General features: G+C 45.8%; 1 pseudogene; it reads left to right on the top strand.

Moving 5' to 3' along the window:
- Positions 1-1,213: 1,213 nt before the first annotated feature.
- Positions 1,214-1,594, top strand: LOC113909324 (annotated as a pseudogene).
- Positions 1,595-18,718: the final 17,124 nt, after the last annotated feature.

Genomic DNA, 18,718 nt, shown 5'->3' with positions numbered 1-18,718 from the left:
TGACAAACTTGCAATTTAGAGTGATCAAAATACCACCTGTGCCTCCAAGCCTATCTCTTCAAAGTTGATAAAGATATATACTAGGTTAGGATTTGCACTGTGTCATTTGTTCCCGTTTGAATCAGTTGAAGTGGATAGAGGGTCGTGGGGTTTATGACCCTAGCTATATATCACTGTATAATTCAAGAAGATGCGGACACCGCCCACTTTACCCCGCCATGACAACTTCAGGCACAGATCCCTTTGTGCTCCTCAGTATAGTAACAACACAATGTGCCTCTTTCTGTTGGGGACAGCTACAGAATTTCTTCTAATTGTTAAGACTTGTAGGTACATTTTAAGATGCCTCCAAGTATTCTTTCACCATCTTCTTCTGAACATCTCTGGGTTCACTCCATAGAGGAAGAGCTGCTTACCTTTTGCAAGGCTCTAATGCTGCTAGGTTTCTCCTCTTCTTCCTCCTTTATTATACTGCTTCACTATGTACCTCTTACCACTGACTTTGGTTTACCATTTCTGTGCACATGACAATTTTTTTTCCACCTGACTCACCTCTATCTCTGAGCACTCCAATCTCTTCAAAAAGGCAGAAAATCCCTCTTCTCTAGAGCATGGATTCTTAATCTGAAATTCATAGGACCAGTCCTCACATATACATATACAAAGTGTTTGTACATAGAGTTCAGGGGAGGGGGCCCGTGAACTCAGATGGAAGAAAAAAAAAATCACATCTTTAATTGCACTCACCTCTTAGAGAAATATAGCCTTTTCTTCCATTATGAATATAGACACCAAACTTCAGTACCTTGAGCAGTGCCTGTGACTTTGTCTTGAATAGAGAGAGATCACAGATTTTCACATTTCAGTAGTTGCATATATCTCAAAATATTGTTTAGGCCCATCAATACTTCAGAATTAAAGTCATTACTAGAGTAATTGCTAGATTGTATTTTTAAGGCATTAATAAAGAAAGGTACATATTGCTGTATCACAACTTTTTTATTATTTTGATAGCCATATTCAGTTAATTGGTTTCCTTTGCAATTCTACATATTTTTAATGCATTTAAAAATGCTCTGAGGAAGGGCACCTGGCTGGCTCAGTAAGTAGAGCATATGACTCTTGATCTTGGGGTGGTGAGGTCAATCCCCAGGTTGGGTGTAGAGCCTACTTAAAAAAAAAAAAAAGCCCTTCAGTCCCTGATGCCACGGAGATGTGCCACGTGGCCTCCTACCTGCTGGCCACCCTCAGGGGCAATGCCTCCCCTCGATGCCAAGGGCATCAAGAGGACTCTGGACAGCGTGGGCGTCAAGGTGGATGATAACCGACTCAACAAGGTCGTCAGTGAACTGAACAGAAAAGTATTGAAGATGTCATCGCCCCGGGTATTGGCAAGTTGGCCAGTGTGCCCGCTGGTGGGGCTGTGGCTGTCCCTGCTGTCCCAGGATCTGCAGCTCCTGCTGGGGCTGGTTCCACCCCAGCAGCAGCAGAGGAGAAGAAAGAGGAGAAAAAGGAGTCAGAAGAGTCAGTTGACGACATGGGATTTGACTTGTTCCATTACGGTCCCGTTCTCCTGCAAATAAAACCCTTTTAACATAAGAAAAAAAAAATTTTTTTTAATGTTCTGAGCAGTCTATAACCATCAGCAGACTGCCAAAAGAGTCCAAAGCACAGAAAGGGCATAGGATCCCTGCCCTGGAGGGAAACCCCACTGCACTTAGAGTACATATAATTGGCGCATGCGGATGCCTGGGTGGCTCAGTTGGTTGGGCGACTGCCTTCGGCTCAGGTCATGATGCTGGAGTCCCGGGATTGAGTCCCACATCAGGCTCCCTGCTGAGTGGGGAGTCTGCTTCTCCCTCTGATCCTCCCCCCTCTCATGCTCTCTCTCTCATTCTCTCTCTCAAATAAATAAATAAAATCTTCAAAAAAAATTGGTGAATGCTTTAGGAAGCATACTTAGCAGAGCCCTAGAGCCAGGCTATCCTTCCAGCATCAGAAAAATGGCTAAGAGCATGGGCTGGATCCAAAAGTTGGCTTTCAAATCCCAACTCTATCATTCCCTGGGGATGCAGCATTGGATCTATCCTCAAAACTCTGTGTCTATGTACTTATCTAAAAAAATAGGTTGTAGGGGCAACTGGGTGGCTCAGTAGTTAAGCTTCTGCCTTCGGCTCAGGTCATGATCCCGGGGGCCTGGAATCAAGCCCCGCATCGCATAGGGTTCCCTGCTCAGCGGGGAGCCTGCTTCTCCCTCTCCTATTCCCCCTGCTTGTGTTCCTTCTCTCGCTTTGTCTCTCTCTGTCAAATAAATAAAATCTTAAAAATAAATAAATAAAATATAGGTTGTAAAAAAATATCTAAATGATTAGCAAGTGCTTGGTACATAGTCAGAATTCAGTAGATAAATAATAGCTATCTTTAATAATAATTATAATCAATTATCACAGATGATAATAATGTTAGTAATATTATTAATATTATTAATATAATTATAGTTTATCATAACAACTGTGATTCCCATTACAGCATTTTAATTATCATTTAACATCAGCGACTATGATCCCCTGTGACACCCCCCTCAATTCTGTCAAGATATGTTTTTGTCTCAAAACATTCATCATTAAGTCTTCTGCAGAAGACTGATAATGAAAAACCCATTCAATTCAATTCATTTAATATTTATTAAAGAACTAGTGTGTGTGCTATTGGGTGCTGAGATTGTAAGGTGGCTGAGGCTTGGCTGGCCCCCTGCCCTGCGTAGCTCATGGTCTAGCTGCAAAGACAATCATGTAAACAAACAGTTATGATAACTTGTAATAAATGCTAAACATTAGTACTAGCAAAATGCTGTGAGAACTCGGTAGATGGGGATTAGCTGGTCAGGGAGGCGGTAGCTGAGCTGGAAGTCCTCACAGAGTGATATTTGAGCTGTCTGGAAGGATGAGTAATGGTTTAGCAAGCAGAAAGGGTATAACGTGAATCAAAGCACAAGTCGGAGAATTGCCAAGGAATGCCAAGAACAACAGTTTTGCTAGAATATAGGTTACCGAGTAGGGAGTGAATTGAGATGAAGCTAACAAGGCATTTAACACCTGGGCCAGGCCCAATGTTGTAGAAACTTGCCACTCAAAATGTGGTCCCAGGACCTGCAGCATCCACATCATCTGAGATATTGTTAACAATGCAAATGCTTGGGCCTCACCCCTAGACCGACCAGTTCAGAATCTGCATTCTGAAAACCCCAGGTGTTTTGTATGCACATTAAAGTTTGAAAAGCACTGTTGTACAACTGTAAACACCAAGCTAAGCTGTGAAGCCTTTATCCTGTGGCCTTTATATGTTATAGATTTGGTTTCTAGAAACTAAATTTAATAGCAGCATGAAAAAACAGATTGGAAGGTGGAGAGGAGAAAACAGGATGGGCAGACAAGAGATCAAAGTAAGGGCTCTCTCAAGGTAGAGAGGGTACAAAACAGACAGGTAAATGCCCTCTGGCCTCGCCTTTGGCTGCTAGAGTCATCATTATGTATCAACAATTTCTTTGTATTAAACACCTGCTGAATTCCAAGTCCTGGACTGGGTACTGAGGGGATAAAAATAAGTTTAAAGTGAAAACCCCTGAAAATTTCATCCTCTATTGTGAGACGACAGACAGGTGAAAAGTCAACAAATAAACAATGGTGTGTGTATGTGTTGCACACATGTGTACACACACACACACACATATATATGATATGATCCTGGTAGATGTTAATTACCATCTCTCCCTGACTTCTACTGTTCTCTGTGATAAAGTGATTACTGGTCATCTTCTGCAGTTGAAACTGGTAATATGGAGACAGCAGCCAATTCCAGTTTCATGGCTACGCCCTATTAATCTGAGATCAGAATGGATAGCTAATGGGGGCTTAGAGCATCATTATATCAGCCATTAACTTGAGGGGAGGCGGTTTTTCCCCGACAATGCAATCACTTGCCTCGTGCCTGGAATGTTTAAACATAGATAATATTTTGTATCTAGCAATGCTATTTTTGAAAAAATAAATTAATAAAAAGTTCTACAACATACTTTTTTCTCTCCCCATTAATATTATAATTAGTTTGTTAGGTGTTTGATGTAAATTTAATGGCTTCATGGATCAGAAGCTTTTAGTACTAATAAGTATTAGTGATTATTCCAAATATATTAACCATTTTATTTCTTAGCAGAATGTCTATCTATCTTGTAAAATGAAAGAGTATTACCTGCAAGAAACCTCCCCCATCTTGATCAATATTGCATGCTAAAGTACACCGGGGTTTTCTTTACTAGTGGTATAGGCAGGGGTCCCTGGCTGGCTCAGTCCATAGAGCATGTGACTCTTGATCTGGGGGTCCTGAGTTCAAGCCCTGCATAAAGCTTACTTGAAAAAAAAAAGAAGTGAAACTATTGGGGTAGGCAACAGAATGATGTCTTGTAGTACCCACAACTCCACATGTTTTGTAGCAGAAAAGTGTCAGGAGCCCCACAGACATTCAGCCTGAGGAAATGTTATCTAGTCTTCCTCCTTGGCCCAGGAAGAGTAGGAGAATAGAGAAATCAAACTTGGCCACAAACCTAACCATCTCTAGATATGCCACCATCTTCTCTTTCTCTCTCTCTCAATCTCTCTCTCTCTCTCTTTCACACACACACACACACACACACACACACACACACACACACACACCTCCTTCAGGAATTTCAACTGTGAACAAGGAGTCAACTGTGAACAAGGCCAGGCCCATAGTTGACACAGTAGCAATGAGGACTTGCACACTAAATTAGAGAATAAGTATAATCCCACTGTATTATTAAAGGAAATACGAACACGTGTATAGAAAGCCATTTGGTAACTTGATTTGATCACCCAGCTTCATTGGGATATAACAATGTGTTGGGAGCACTGGCTGTCGACAAGTTTCAAGAATGTCAGTGCTGGGGCGCCTGGGTGGCTCAGATGGTTAAGCGTCTGCCTTCTGCTCAGGTCATGATCTCAGGGTCCTGGGATCGAGTCCCGCGTCGGGCTCCCTGCTCAGTGGGGAGCCTGCTTCTCCCTCTCCCACTGCTTGTGCTCTCTCTATCAAATAAATACAATCTTAAAAAAAAAAAGTCGGTGCAGATTACACCACCTGAGGAAGAGTTGGAAGAGCCTGGGGGTTCCCTCTCAGGAAGAGCTGTGGAAGCTAGATGTACTGCAGACAAAGCTTTCGAATGTCTGTAGCAAGTCTGATTGCTTAAAGACACGTATATTCACCTTTTTCCCCAGCAGGATTAGTTTTAGCGGGATTAACCCTAGACCATAAAAAAGAGAACAGGGGCCCCTGGTTGGCTCAGTCAGAGGAACATGCGACGCTTGATCTCAGGGGTGTGAGTTCAAGCCCCATATTGGGTGTAGAGATCACTTAAATTAATTAATTAACTAACCAATTAATTAATTAACAAAAAAACCCTGGTACTGCTTCTCTTGCAATCAACTAATTTCTAAGTTTAGCTAGCAGTAAGAACTTTGGCAGTCACTTGGACTGTAACCCACTACTTACAGTACTATGTTTCCTTCTGGTTTTAAATTTTAGAAGACCAACACAGGCACCTGGGTGGCTCTGTCGGTTAAGCGTCTGCCTCCGGCTCAGGTCATAATCTCAGGGTCCTGAGATCAAGTACCCTATTGGGCTCCCTGCTCAGCAGAGAGCCTGCTTCTCCCTCTCCCTCTCCCTCTGCCCCTACCCGTGCTTGTGCTCGCTCTCTCTCTCTGTCAAATAAATAAATAAATAAATAAATAAACAAACAAACTCTTCAAAAAAAAAAAAAAAGACCACCACAGAGATTAACGTCTCCAATATTTTACCAGCTCAGCTCACTTCTGCTGAATCAAGGACCTAACAGGGACCACCGAGTTTTAAATTGAGACCTAATAGCAGTTTTTGTTCCAGCCAACTTTTTCTAAATAGAATAATGCCATTCTTCATTCGGCTCCTGTCCCTACCACCCTGCACCCAGCCTTAGGACCAGGGGAAAGGCTGGCCATCCTCTGGTTCTGATGAAGACAGAGTGGGAGAAAGGTGGTGAGCTGCGGATGGGCTGCCAAGGGCCTGTCAGCTGTAAAAAGGGACATATTAAAGCCACAGCAGTCTTTTTGCAAGCCCATCGATGCCAGGCGCCACGAGAAGAAAATCTGCATTGGCAGGTTTTGTTATTTTTTAACTTGACCCTGACAATACCTGCTGGGCTACCTGTGCTTTCTGCCAAAGAAGTGTCAGATGAGGGAGGAAGTTTGCACACCTGGTGAATTCAACATCACAATGCCATTTGGAGGGAGGAAAGAGAGAGAGAGGAAGGCAACAGCAGAAAAGAACAGAGCCAAGAAATAGAAACTGGGGAGGAGGAGGAAGAGTAATGAAACAAACAATTTGGAGGAATTCTTGTGTGACATTTTCCAAGATCATATTACACCACAGGGACGGTAATAATTAAGTATTATGGTAGCCTCAGAGTGTGAGAATACACCACTCTGGGCTTGAATTTTTGTACCTGGAACTCAAAAGGAAACTCTGCACCAGCCACTGTGTCTGTCTTAGATTCTGATGCCCTGTTTGGCTGCGCTGGTAGTCTGCAGAGTTTCCAACTGCATATAATTAAACATTAAGTGGTCTCTTAATGGGCTGTCTTTTCCAAAAAGGCCTTTCTTTGATTTACAATCAGTATGTCTGTAGAAAACACTAAATGATTGCTTTTGCCTATCCCAGTGACACTTTGGCCATTCCATTAACAGCCCTGTTTTTTCAGGAGTCAGTTTGATTGAGGCAATTGGAGGGGGTAAAGGAGGGGCTAGTTTCAAAGACGTCCAAGCCAAAGCCAAGCTTGTTAGCAGCAACTGTCACACAACAAGGCCAGGACACGGGACACCATATGGAGCTTCAGCGGCCTCAGACCCTAGGACCCACGTATGTTCTCAGTGCGGAGTATCTCCCGTGCTCCAACCTCCCTCCACGTGCCCAGGACACCCAGAGGGGCTTGAGTGCGGAGCATCACAAACCGCTTCAGTTCATTAGAACATCGGAATTCTATTCGAATGTGTTTTGAAAATACGTGTTTTCATTCATTAGAGTACCAACAAACATAAAGCTTCTATCACTTACATTTCCATACATCTTTAAACTCACCAGTAGTTTCCTTCAGACTCCAAAGTTTCAGCTCTTGATAGGACCACCCAGCAGTATGGTCTCCCATGAACATGAATGTGAGCTCCATGGAAGCAGAAACCTTGTGTGCCTGGGGAGTGCTTGGTACAGAGAAGACCCTCAAATAGTTACTGAATGAATAGATACATCTTGTGATGGTCCCAGTCTTCCTAAATCCTCATGAAAGTTTAAATGGAAGCTTAATTTTGTAAGTTTGACACCTGAGAATCCTTTCCTGTAGCCATTCTAATATCCATTTTCATGTCTCTGGGGCCAGAAAAATATTGTGATTTTATTATTCATATAATTGTTAGTAATGCAGTTAGTGTCTGCTGTCCAGAGACATTTATGGCAGGCATGGGAAGCTACAATGTGCTTGGTTATTCTTTCAATCTCCTGAAGAGGTCAAAGCTGGAGTGTCTTCAAGGCAAATACAGGCTCTTACTAAATAACTAACTTTTCCTCATGGAACAAATGCAAATCTATATGAACCTGCAAAAATCCCTTTGGCAATAACACCATTAGTGTCATAACTGTCAAAAAGAATTGAAAAAGAAGAGTGGTGTTTAATAAGCATACAGTTAGGTACATTGTAGGTGGAAATTCTCACCTACCAGGTCACTTAGCCATGAGCCCAGCTCTGCACTGATGCTGGACAGTTCCCGAGGCTTCCTTCCAAGACATCTTCCCTCCTTAGCTTTAAGTGCTCCAGACTGGAGATCATTCCATCTCCCTTGGGGTGCTCTTCCATGGCATCTGAGAGATCATCACTGAGACGTTTCTTATTTTCATATTTTTACTCCAAATTAGCCCCTTGGATGACCCTGGACAATTCTGAGGGGTGATGCCTTTTCAGACACTTGCAAGTGGTCCCTGCTCCCTCGCAGACATCACAAAGGAGGTCTTGCCTCCCTGTCCATGCCCTCTGAGACATGTTTTGATTTTGCAACTTTAAACAAATTGCACAGACCTGAAGAACTGTGGAAGCTGATGACTAAAGCTTTGCTCTTTGCAACCATTTTGCCTATTTAGGCTTTCTTGAGATACTGGCCCCTCTAGCCACTTGCTCGTTTTCTCCATAATTCCTTAGAGAGCTGAATTGCCGTCTTCAGTAAATTCATTTGAACAAATTCATTACCCTGTTCTCTTCTCCTTCTGCCATCATCCATACTAGGTGATTTGCATAAAGCTTTTTTTATTCCCAATTATTCTCTTCTTTTTTTTTAACTAAGGGCCTAATTTACAAGGTTTTTATTATTTTATTACAACAACTTTACCTCACTTTTCTTGTTAAATGCCAATGTTTCGGGGGAAAATTGTGAAATGTGTTGGCAGGCCTGTTTAAGCTACATTTAAAAGGAAATTAAAATCATGTTTTGACAGCTTTTTTAGAGATGAGGAGGAGGCAATACACATTGCCCACAGACTGAATTAACCTATGGTATATGGGAATAAAGATGCTACTATCATTCTCAACAACAGTGAGAGCAGGTTGGGGCTCAGAGCATTTGGAACTGGGGAAAAAACTACTTGCAATAATGGATAAATATTTTAAATCTTACATGGAGAGGACTAGAAGTATGATTTAAGGCAGGGTGGTTTGTTTTGTTACACCTTGACCCCCTTGTCAAGCTTGTCTTTTCTCTTCCTTCCTTCCAAATATATTTGCAGATTTAGAAATCCTTATGGTTTCTTCGACTGTTGAACAAAAAACAGAGACTCTTTGTGACAAAGGCAAACATAATGCAAAATGAGTTTAACCATGCAGTTAGGCTACATCTATAGTTTGATACATATTATACGATATTATATGATCACTCTTCTTCCATTCTTCCTATATCTTTCAGTAGAATGAGTAGAGTCAATGTTAGTTCATCGAGGCTTCTGACTCTGGCTCAGTCTTGCTGGCCAGAGGTGGACTACGATGACAATGACAATAATGGTGGTAATAGTAACAGGGAACATGGATAGAGCACCTACTACCTAACCAGACACTGAGCTAAGTGCTTTAATCCTCACAACAATCAGGGAAATAGAAACTATAGTTTTTCCTGTTTTACAAATGAGGACACTAAGACACAGAGGGGTTAGATAATCTTCATACGCAAAAATATCTACTTCTTTATAGAGGAGCTTGGATTTAAACCCAGACATTGAAACCCAGGATTTAAAGCCCGAATGCTCAGGGTGCCTGGGTGGCTCAGTTGGTTAAGCGACTGCCTTCGGCTCAGGTCATGATCCTGGGGTCCTGGGATCGAGCCCCGCATCGAGCCTGCTTCTCCCTCTCCCTCTGCCTGCCACTTCTCCTGCTCTCTCTCTCTCTCTGTCAAATAAACAAATAAAATCTTTAAAAAAATAAAATCTCAAAAAAAATCTCTCTCTGTCAAATAAATAAGTAAAATCTTTAAAAAAATAAAAAAATAAAATAAAGCCTGAATGCTCTACCACTATCCTTAACTACTCTTCTGGTGAAACTGGGGGTCAGTTTCACAAATAACAAATAATATGTATTGACTTATGTTTTCTAAGGCACCCAGAAGTCACATCTACTTATTAAAAAACGTTATAATGAGGGTTCCTACAATATTATGAGAGCTAGAGATATAGGCAAAAAACAAATACCTCCCTCCCACATCACCACCACAACAACCCAATTTGTATATAAAGTTGAGGTAAAACTAACCAAAGCTCAGAAAAAGCTCAGGATGTTCAGAAAAGATAAGCAGGATGAAACCAGGCTGCACTTCCACAAGGGAAGCTACAGGCCTCTGTTGGCACCAAATCCACTCAAGTTATCAGTGAAACACACAAATGTAAAAGTTCTAGACCTACAATAAAACAAAACAAAACAAAACAAAACAAAACCTGACCTCTGGAAAGCAGTAAATTTGCCAACTGGGACAGATCTTCGCAAGGCTGAATAAATGACCTAGTCCAATGTCCTGCTGATTGGGTTAAGATATATGCAAATCATTTCAATATGGAAGATTGGTCCTACCTTCTTCATTACCACCATGAAGATGTAGAAGCACCAGACCAAGAGAACACAGGCCTGGTCTCCTCTATCCAGGCTCTAGACTCTGTCCAGACCACTTCTCATGGAGCAGACAGACACTAAGGAGAGATAGTCCTGAAATTGTAATCTCCTTCAAATATCTAAACATTTTGCTTTGCCTCTTGTCTGACCAGGCAAATGCTGTGATTCTTTTTATGTTTCTTTGAACATTATATCAGCAAGACTCCTGAGCCAAGGCCAGTCTTAAGCAGGAACAAGACTTCACCGTTTATTCCGTGCCCTATTTCCCCACAGTCACTTAAAAAATCTTCCAACGTTACAAAACACACCACTTTTTAATCAATCAGTGACTTTTCATCCCAAGAGGCATCCCTTTACCAATTGTATACAACACGCTCATCCTGAGATTAGTAATTATAACTTGGGCTGGTTTATTTAGTGTATCATTTTGGAGACAAGATACCAAACAATGGAGTAGGGTTGCAGATACCAGTTACTTAAAAAGCTGGGTCAGCGAACAAAGGGTCTAGGAATGAAGTTATGGAACAACATAGTGGGATGTCTCTGTGACACTGTTTGCTGACTGACTGAAACTCTGCATATGTCAAGTTGATCTTTGATCCTGTCCAAGGGAGCTTATTGCTAAAAATACCTAAAATAATTTGTGTTTACTTTTACCCTCAATAACCCACTTCCAACGCATGGACTTTCAACAACATATTATCAAAATAGCCGGAGTACTTTTGAAACCTCTCAGTTTTTTTTATCTGTCAATCCTTTCCAGAGCCATCTCGCAAAATCAAATAGAATGATTACAACTAAGATATTGGAGTAGCAGAGGCAGAATAATTCCACCAAGCAGTAAAGAAAGGCACACTTCTATGATTTCAGGCTAGAGTTGAGTACCCTGTGATATGAGGCTAAAGCTGTTCCCTCTACATATTTGAAAAGTGCAAATAGTTAGCAGTTGCCCTGAAGGTCCCTTAGCCTGGCTTCCCTCTGGGCACCAACACACAGGACAGCTTTCATTCACCAGGACACCCCTCTCCTTTATTCTTCACTGTTCCCCCCACTTTCTGCTGCCCCTTCTAGCTCTGAAATAATACCGAATGACTATATGGTGATCTGAACTGACCTTCCAGACTGTAAAAATAAAGCCATTTTCAAAACAATAAAACCAATTCTAGATAGTACTTTGCTTCTTATTTTTTTAACGTGCATTTTCCCTCTACTGTGTGGCAAAAAAACATTCATTTCCAGAGGCTTTTTCTAGTCATAGTCACAGCAATGTTGTTTAAAGTTTATTGGGCAGGGAAAACACAGTTACCTTTTCAACCTTTCTAGTTTGTATTGGATTCTAAGCTCCCACATCTTGGCCCTCGGGCATTTTCCTTGATAAAGCCCTCCTACCTTCCAGTCCAACAAAGACCAAAGACTTTGGATATGAAATTTTAAAGTAACCACTGGAGAAGGGGCTTCAATTGTATTGGCCCAACTGGCAATCTGTGGAAGGCCACATGAATTGTTCAGAGATAACGCCCTGCCTTTCACCTTGCGGTCACCGGTTTGAGTCAAGCAGAGATTAACCGTGTCCGAGGGTTGTTATCATCTGGTGATGGCTTGGGAGCTGATATGAAATAAATTGCTAGTATCTTGCGTCTACTTGCCTGAGGTCGCTTGGTTCAGGCTATTTTAGGGACCAGATCCAAATCTTAGCTGCAATGGTTACTCTAAATGGAAGCCTCTGCGCAAAGATCAAATGCTAAATAAACCCGTAGATTATGCTTCTTCTTGCACTAATGGAAGATATCCTCTCAGACAAGGTTGGAAGTAAGCTGGGGAGTTGTGGGGGGGTGGGGAGGAATGGGCTAGATCTGTGATTCTGAAGACAGGCCTCTGAGTATTTAATTTAAATTCTACCCTGGGTCCCCTACAGGTGACTATACCACCTGCTTTTGAATTTCTTACCTGGATGTTAGCGCCGTGCCCTCCTTCTGATTCACTCAGAAGGTCCCACACCTCTTATCTATCATTTCATCCATCTTTGACAATCATTAAACTTTAAGGAAAATGAAAAACCTTTCAACAGAAAAATTTGGGAACCCAGGCATGGTTACTAAATTTATGTATGTGCACAAAGAGAAAGAGAGATCAAATTCACACTAAATTTTCTAAAGTTTTAAATTAGGGTCAGATAATATTTTGTTGTTATTGTTGATTGGTTTGCTTTGGTTAAAGAGGCTTTTTGGTCTGAATCATTAAAATATTTGCTTAAATTTTTTACTTTACATTTCAGGTGTAGATAATATTAAAAATAAGTCTTATTTACTTCATTTGTTATCTTACAATGTATTATACATAAACAGCCTCATGGACAATAATTCAAATTAGGCCTAACTAGATAAGATATACAAATAAAAGGAACTTTTTAGATTATTTTGTTAAAAAAAATCAAGGTTTAAAAGTTAGAGGTAGATCTAAATATCACTGGGCTCCCATCTTGTCCAGCTTTTAGTGAGAACTACAAGTTTTCATCTCCAAGTTCACCCTTGGTTCACAAGATATGAATCATAAAAAACCAATGTCTCTTAATTTGAGGTGGTTACAGCCTTTTTTGTGAATTTAATGAAAGCTATAGATCTTCTGCCCCCCAAAATTAAACTGAACAAAGACAAAAAAATTTCTATACAATTGAGAGAATTTATCCTCGATTACTCTAAAATCCATCCGTGGACAACCATCCCCAAAGGGAAGTTTGAGCCACAGGTTAAAAATTCCTGAAAAAGGGGCGCCTGGGTGGCTCAGATGGTTAAGTGTCTGCCTTCGGCTCAGGTCATGATCCCAGGGTCCTGGGATCGAGCCCCACATTGGGCTCCCTGCTCAGCAGGAAACCTGCTTCTCCCTCTGCCCCTCCCCCTGCTTGTGCGCGCTCTGACATCCCCCCTCAAATAAATAAATAAAATATTTTAAAAAAAGCATTCCTGAAAAAGATACCAGTTCAGGTATCTCTTAATAAAAGTGTGTATTATACACTCCATATCGTTAGCGATACATATCAAGGAAAAAGGGGAAAAAAGGAGAAAAGACAGGAAAAGAGAAAGCAATGTGCCCATTTAAAATGGTCAGGAATCAAGATTATTGGTTTAATCAACTCAAGTATTTGTTCTTGAAAACAGAGAAAGTATGTTTGTACCAAGTTTTCCACTTCATCTCAAGATCAGAGGGCCCTGTCCATGGTCAATTTTAAGACTAAATAAAGGCTATGCTTTTTGGTAAAGATAATAATAAATAGACTGAGTACTTGTTAGCCTTCCAAAGCTTCAAAGTGGCCTACTTAGACTAAAATTAAAAATAGAACGAACTTAATCAGCGAGAAGAGGTATTTAAAAATGCATTTCAATTAGAGACTTGCATCAATTTAAAATTTATAATATTAATGTGATTCTTCATTCCAAAATTACCTAATTTCATTTTTGGATATGTGTCTGCGTGTAAAATCTCCAAAATATCCGTCCCCCATTAAAAAAAAAAAAAAATCCCTTAGCATTGCCATAGCAGTTAAGAACGAATGCCTGGACCTTTCGAATCGAACATAACTCAAAGGTTATCAAACTTGCATGGGTCAGTGGGCAAGAAGGACTCAGGAAAAACTTTGTATGTGCACCCTTAGTGTTCAAAACTTGAACTCAGTCTTCACTTTGGGACCCTGGTAACCAGTGGTCTGAACGCGCCGGGACGCGGGGCACCTGCGGCCTCCCGCGGGCCAGGCCCAGGCCTCGAGGTGCAACCGGAAGCCGTGGGCAGCGGGCGCCCAGGCCTCGAGGCGCGGATGGGCGCCCTGCCGCGAGGACCCCGGGATGGCGCCGGCGACACCTCGCGGGCCCAGACCCTCGGCTCTGGGATCCAAGCCCAGGCCCGTAGCGGGAAGCAGGGGTTACCCCTAGGTCGCCAGCTCTAAGGACAAATCTGTCTCGGTTCCCGCGTCTTTTCGCCACAAGGAGCTGGAAGGGGTAAGAGTGGACTTCGGAGCTGGCCGGGAGTGGGGCGGCCAGAGCGGCGCCCGCGTCGGCCTGGACCGGGAGGCGTCGTGGCCTCCCGCGTCGTTACACTCGCACGCACCACGCTGCCGTCGGGAAGACCGCGGAGGCGGCTGGAGGTGGAGCACGCGGATCACGGGCCCGCAGACCTCCCGCTTCCGAGAGCGGCGGCACAAGTGCCTGCGGCGCGAGCTTCTCCTCAGTCTCCACAGGGGACCTGCCCCGCCCCCCGCCCCCCGGGCCTCGTGCGGCGGCGAGCAGCGCGCGGGGCGCCGCGGGTTCGAGGCACGCTGCCGTCGGGGGTACGGTTTGGGGGTCGTGTCCTCGCGGTCCCCGGCGGCTGGCCCGAAGCTGCCTCTCGGCCACTGGAGTAACTCCCCCGCGGTCCCCGGCACTCCCTCTGTTGTCCAAGTAACCTTAGCCCGGGGGCGCCGCTGGGGCTGCGGGGGCCCAGCTTTCCGAACCCTCGGCTTAGTTTGCAGGGGGAAGAGTGGGGGGTGGAGGATGGGAACACGGTGCGCCTGACCCCACTTTTCCAGGAAACCCGGGAACCCGCTCGGTCCCTGGCGGCGCGGCCGCGGCCAGGGCGTCCTCAGCGCCGTCGACTGCGAGCGGCCAGGCCCGAAGGCTTCCGCGCCGCGGACAGGAGCGCCCCGCGAGTGTTCCAGACCCGGCGGGCCCGGTCGGGGCGCGCCGGCGGCGGCCTCGGGGGCTCTGCGGCGAGGCAGAGGAGCGCGGGAGTCCCGCGGGGAAGCCCCGGACTTAGGGCAACGCAGACATCCCCGGCGCGGGCCTCCACCGACCCTCGCCACCGCCTTTCAGCTACGCTCCATTAAAAGCAGGGAGGAGGGGCAGTGGCCGGCGACCCGCCCCTCTTACGTCTGGAGGTGACCTTATGCCTACAGGCAAGTTTTCCCCTCCCCTTTCCAAAACTCACTGCGTTTGTTAAATCCGGTTAAATGAAGAACACAGAAGTCTCCCGCTCTGCTGTCGGGAAGAACGCCTCTTAAGAGCATCGCAGCTAAAGCGTGGTTTGGCTGTAAGCTGATAATCAAGTAGCTGTGGTCAGACACCCACCCCAGAACATCGCTGTTCAGGGACCATGTTGTCACACACGACGTCCATTAGGCCCCAGTAATCCGCCATCAACGCGTTTTAGAGCCATTTGAATGTTAAGGAGATTTTTATTAATGGCCCATGAGCCTAAAATGTGACTATTGGTTTTTGGGAATAGATTTTAACAACTAGAGGCTGGGATGAGTGATTTCCAGGTTTTAGTGTGGCCTCGGGCCTCTGGAGATTCAGGTTGGGAGGTTGGGGGCAGGGCCTAAGGGAGAGCCTTCACGGAAAAGCTGACTCTAAGGGGCCCTTTATGTGCGGAACCTAGGGTGGAGGGCAGCAGACCCTGTTGCAGGGTGCAGTAAACTGCTCCTGTGACTCCCAAAGGCAGCATTTGCTGGTCTCATCATGGGCAGTTCAAGGGGGTAAAAATCAGCAATGCTAGAAACTGGCATCTTATTTTTCAAGACACCCTGGGCTGAAGTGTCTCCTAGTGATGTCAAGTAGACTAAGAAACCCTTAATCCAAAGGCCCCCTTCCCACCTCCACAGTAGGCAAACTAAGACTAGGGTACTGGGAGAGGGTGGCTTCTTGGACAGCTTTTTTTTCCTTGTGGTGCTGAAATAGAAGTCAGTTCAAACTTTGGCTGCTTATCATTTGATTTTCTGTGGGATTCTTTTTTGTTTTCTTTGTTGTTTTTTTTCCACCCCAGATACCATGTTTCCTTCCACTAAGAATTGAAGGTAAAGAGTGAGGGAGATTAAGGAATAAAAGTGAGTCATAGACCTCATGCTGTTCCACTTTCCCTTTAGGAGAAAAACAAAATTCGAAGTCGACCCTCCCCCCAGTGATAGCCTGGCCTCTCTGGCACCTGCAGTTATCTTTGACCAAATGGGTTGGATTTGGTAGGGCTCCTTTACTTGAATTTGCTTATTGTTTGTTTGCAGTCGGCAGCAGGTTGATTTTTAAATATAAAACACACTGCTTGCAAAAGAGGAAGTCCGACTGATTCCCTTTAGAATGGGAGTGGGGGGCTGGGGGGGATACGTTCCTTGCTTTTGGGAGCTGCTGCATAGTAGAAGGCCTTTCAAACACTTGCCTGCTTACTTCTCCTCTCCAGCCACTTCTGCATGCAGAAGCTTCCTCCAGCTCTCATACTGGGTTCCGTTTCCTTCGAACTGCCTACATCAGAAAAACTGTCCTTTCCAAATAGTGTCTAAATTTTGTTTCAATCAGGTTAAAAACAAAAACACATATGATTTCAAGGCTTCATATTGCTATTAACAGGCAGTTAGGAAGAGATGCTCCAAGCAGTCCTATACAATGTGTCTCAATACACCAGAGCACTATGGTTTCACATGTAATGTTAATTCTGCCCGAGACAAATCCCATAATCTGTGCAGTTTCAGAGCCTAATACTGAAAGACATCGGGGTGGGTTTTGTTTGGGGTTTTGCTCTCTCCATCCCAGGGGCTCCCTGTCTTTCCTATCGTGCTAACCCAAGGGAGGAAATGGGGCAGCTGGGGGATCAGGTTTTATCAGGGCGCGCTGCGTTTACAGGACGCTGCCAGTTTAGGAGAGAAAAACAGAGGTGTGTTGAAGGCACTGGTCACAGATCTGGGCATGCAGATGCGTGGCTGGTGCTTGGACCTTTTGTGGTAGGAAAGGGAAATAGCTGTCCTTCGTAAAGATTTCGAAGGAAGACAGTAAGCTGGCTGAGGTCGTGGCTGAGCCCGACCCTGCCGTCTTTCCATTTTTGTTGTTTTGTATGAAGTCAGCTTCCGTTTGTGTGGGATGCGCCCGACTCCTGACTCCTTTGTTTTTCTCTTTTGCAAGATTAAAACATGTCTCTGTATGCAGTAAACCACCACCTAACACTGGCACGCCTGGTTTTGGGTTACAGCTTTGTCGGGGTAACAACACCGAGGTTTTCACCGGGTGTTAGCAGCAGGTTCAAACTTGTGTTGTGCTGCCCCATCACCCCCCCCCTTCTGGTTAAATGGGGGCGGGCACAGGACTGCAGCCCCTGCCCTGCAGGTAACCGGAATGGGCTGCCTGGCGCTGTCCAGGACGCCAAAGGCACCGCTTCCCCATTCCAGACCCGGCCTCCAGTCTTCGGGCCGCTGAGTGCTGCGCCCGGGTCCAAAAAGGATAAAACAGGGCACTCGGTTAAAAAACGAAATGTAGAGGGGGTAGGAGAAAAAGGTATGAGCCCCCCCTCCCTTGAAAGCCTCAGCTCAGAGCCAAGGACCCCAAGGGAGGGCGGAACACCCAAACACAACTTCCCCAGACCCGCCAGCCAAAGCACCTGGCTTTCCTGGGAGACCTCCGCTCCGAGTGCCCAGGGCAGGCCCAGCTGGACTCCCTGTTGGCGCCACGGCTGCCCTGCGGCGGGAGCCCCCGCTGTGGCGGAGGCGGCGGCCTCCCCCTCGCTGCCGGGAGGAGACCCAGCCGTCTGCGGCCCTTCCTCCTGGGAGACGAGGAAAGCCAGAGGCCCTAGGCCCCGCCAGGCCAGCTTTCGCCACCCTGGCCCCCTCTCCGGGCTCGTCCTCTTCTTGGGCCTCGGCTTTCGTTCCCTCCAGCGCAGGGTGCTCGCCTCCCGGCCGGACCACACACACACACTCGCCCCCCAACCCCCAAACTCGGCGGGCGGTGATGTCAACCCGGCGCTCGGCGCCCCCCACGCCCGCGGCTGACCCTGAAGCCAGACTCCGGGACTCGAGGAGGCCGCGCTCTCCCCGGGCTGGCGGCGCGCAGGCCCCGCGGCGGCGCCTCATCCCTGCCCGTGCGGCCCACAGCGGCCTGAGCACGGGCGCGGCCGGATCCCGCGAGGCCTGAAGACTAGGCCGGGTGGGGCGCGCCGCGTCTGGGCGGAGGTCCTGGATTCAGACCTGCGCCGGAGGCCGACCAGAGTGGGGGAAGAGGAGAGTCTCCTGTCGCTCCAGCCAGGCCCGCAGGGCCACGAGTGGGGCCGGAGGGTGGCTGGCATCAGCCTGAACTGACTTGGGCCTCTGCCCCAACTTGGGCTCCCAGGCGCAGAGATGCGAGTACTTTAACCCGCTAACTCCGAGGGGCAGGCAAGATTTTGGAAAACACTGCTCTGAAAGATCGCCGTGGATTCGGCGGAGAGCGGGAGCGGCTCTCCTGCGCCACCACTGCCCACACCTTGGCGCTCAGTTCCCGCAGTCCCGCCCAGGGCCTCCCGGGGTCCTCTGCCTCTCGCCCAGGCCCTGCGGGACTGAGGGTGGGGACACACACAGAAAAGGTGCGATTAAAGGAACCGAGTGGGAGAGCAGTTGAGGAAACCGACCATTATCTAAAAACTCGTAAATTTCGATAGCCGGAACTTGACTTGATTGAATTTCTCTGATCTGTGAGGGTTAGAAACATTCTCAAGGTGAAA

Source organism: Zalophus californianus, chromosome 6 (assembly GCF_009762305.2).
Source record: "Zalophus californianus isolate mZalCal1 chromosome 6, mZalCal1.pri.v2, whole genome shotgun sequence".
Lineage (NCBI taxonomy): Eukaryota > Metazoa > Chordata > Mammalia > Carnivora > Otariidae > Zalophus > Zalophus californianus.
This window is presented reverse-complemented; position numbering and strand designations above follow the sequence as displayed.